This window comes from Etheostoma spectabile, chromosome 10 (assembly GCF_008692095.1).
Source record: "Etheostoma spectabile isolate EspeVRDwgs_2016 chromosome 10, UIUC_Espe_1.0, whole genome shotgun sequence".
NCBI lineage: Eukaryota > Metazoa > Chordata > Actinopteri > Perciformes > Percidae > Etheostoma > Etheostoma spectabile.
In genome coordinates, this window is record NC_045742.1 from 29,638,338 (window position 1) to 29,641,432 (window position 3,095).

The window sequence follows — 3,095 nt, forward strand, 5'->3', positions numbered from 1 at the left end:
CTAACATCTAAACAGCTGTAGTAGGGTTTAAGTCAAACTCGTGAAAACAATAGTGACAAGTAGGCTAATGGATGTTAATAAAAATAAAGCAGAACACATGCAGAAGACAATGAATAACTGTTAAACACGTTTATTTCGGATCAGACGGCAGCTGATTTGACACATGAGACTCCAAGATTAATCTTAGCCTGGCTGTTAGCCTGCTCTGGACCAGGCTAGCCGCAAAGAATAAATCTCCATGGTTACTTGGCTGGGCTTGATTCAATCTGGTTTCGTGCAACCGAGTCCAAGCTAAATTCATCCAGGATAATTTGAATATCCCGGCTTAATCCCTTATCCTAGTTTTGTGCAACAGGCCCCTGGACCTTGGGACTTTAAGATCAGTTGGTTTGAAGGACCGCAAGGACCGGTTGTGCTCATGCAGGGTTAAAACATTTAAGGCCTTGAAAACAGCAATCTATTCTAAAGTGCACCGGGAACCAATGCAGGGTGTAGAGAACGGGGGTGATGTGTGCACGTCTAGATGTATTTATTATGTGGGTTTAACTTTTGCTTAATGCTCTTTTGCAGTATTCCATTTACACAAACCGTAATGCACTGAATATTTTTACTTGGAGTATTGTATTGTATTGCGTTACTGTCATACTAATTAGACATCACATTGCACAAACTGTTTGTTGACTCTATTTTTGACGTGTACTGTGGGTAGACTCTTTACTCTATTTTGTTTGATTATATTCTGCGTATTTCATGTGTACCTCTATGTTCTCTTGCAGGTTTATGCTTTGTCTTGGCCAGCTCAAGCCAATGAGAATTTGTTCTCAATTGGCTAACCTGGTTTAATAAAAGTTAAAGCTACATTTTGTAAGAATGTCTCCCATCTAGGGGAGAAATTGAATATGACAACCAACTGAATATTAATTTCTACGTTTCAACTGCTACGGAGACCAAACCCAAAATGAACTTTTAGTATCTCCATCGTTTACACGCAACTCTTCTAGCCACTCCAATATTAACTTTGTTCTTGTTGCTTTACCTGTCACGTTGTCGTTTTAATTGTCTTTTTTCCTCCCTGTGTGTCCCTCTTTGGCTAAGGTATTTTAAAGATGGAGGCGCTACAAAACTTCATATAATTTAATGTTTAAAGTGGCTGTACTTGACTTCACAACATTAATATAGCAGTGAACACACATTTGCTATCTAAAGATATAGTGGACTAATGGCCTCTTGAGCAGAGAATGAAGTCCCACTCCCTCTGTGAGTGTGTGTTGTGATCTGAGCTTCTCTGTTCTTTGTGTTGGTCCAGCGGTGTGTGCCTGTTAGTGGGAAGCATTCATGACCATCTCCCACTCAGGGGAAGCGTCGCAAACTCGGCTAATGCAAGACAAACCTGAAGGTTAGATGCATTGCAATGCATTTCATCCCTCTCGTTTACATACTTCAGAAAAAAATCTGTAAAATAACATAAAAAAGTTCTGGCAGCTCATTACCCGGACTTAGCCCAAAGATTAAAAAAAAAAAAAGTAAGAACATTCTCTGTTATTTAAAATTCTCTCCTACAAAGCTGCTCAGTTATAGACTTCTGAAAATGTTGAAAAAAAATTCACAAATTTCGTAAAAAGCGACAAACAAATTGTGCAAATGTTGAAAATAAAGGACAAATGTTTTAAAAAGCTTTGACAATGTTGTCCAAAGCATCATTAATCATCATTAATCTCCCTAAACCCTCTGTGTCCAAGCACAAATTTTACAATTTGAAATGTATGGGAATGAGCATTGAAATTAAGACCCAAATCGGAAAGAATAAGGGTCTGGCATCAAATAATGAACGTTGCCCATCTCGAGGGGCGGCACCAAGCGCTCATTTGAAAATCTCACTGCACGCAATTGGATAACACTCCGACCAATCACAGCAACACACGGGATGACATATCCAGAGCCCCATACGCTTAGCTACCAGTGGAGCTAACTGGTAGATTAAACTGTCGTCATTTATTCAGCTTGTCTCTGGCCCGCCTATATCAGATACACCGATGTGACTGGTGGAGCTCAGCTACAAGGGTATAGTTAATGAACAGCATTACTCAATGCCAGAGTAACTTACTGAGCAAATTCAAATTGTGCTATTGCCAGAACTCTGGATTTCTAGGGTAACTGTGAATCACATTCTGTGGAATATCCCTGTTAACATACAGTATACAGTAATACAAATGCTAATACACAGTATGTGAGAGTGAACTTTCAGACAGCTTTATGATCAAAGTCAGAAGCTCGGAAAAACAGCCAATGCAGGATCCATTATCATCTCGCTGCCATGTTCCAGGGCCCCGGCCATCCTCTGGGCCTGGGAATCATTCAGTGTCCCTGGTACAAGTGTGTGTTATAAGAACGTGAAGCGGGCTCTAGAGCTCAGCTGACTTTTATCCGATTAGGAAGGGGAAGGTTGGGATGCTTGTCAGATCTGCACTGGGGAGGTGGCGGTTAAAAACAGGTTTGATCCCAGCAGCCTCCTTTCCCTGAGCAAACGCTGCGGGATGCTTTCATTTAAAATGCCATTACTCCTCATCATGTCAGACACAGAAAGAGACGTGATATAGAAAAGAGGGCATTAGCATGTTGAAGCAATTCACAAAAGCTAAACTCCCCACAGATAATACGACTCGTCCTGCTACGATTCTCTATTCAAGTGGCGGCAGCGACTGTTTCCTGACACAAAACTATTTATTAGCACGTCACTTTGGGATGATGAACAACAGGAGTCCACATAAACCTACTGACTTCTCAAGCACTATTAAAGTAACATGCACAGACCTAGTTGCTATGTACTGTATTAAACAAAGCAACCGATAAAGCTTGGCAGTAAACACTGTAAGATCCACTACTGTATTACTGTATTGCTATTAGTATTTACAGGTCATAAACACAGAAACAAAGAAAACACAGGAGTGGTCCGGACAGAGCAACGGTGCCATTTTGCTAAATAGCCCCGGGAAGGAACTTGTTTTGGTGGAGCATGTGTACGTTCCAAAATTGTTTTAGCCGTGCAACAACAAACTCTGATTGGACAGATAGCCTAGCTAGCTGTCTGGATTTAC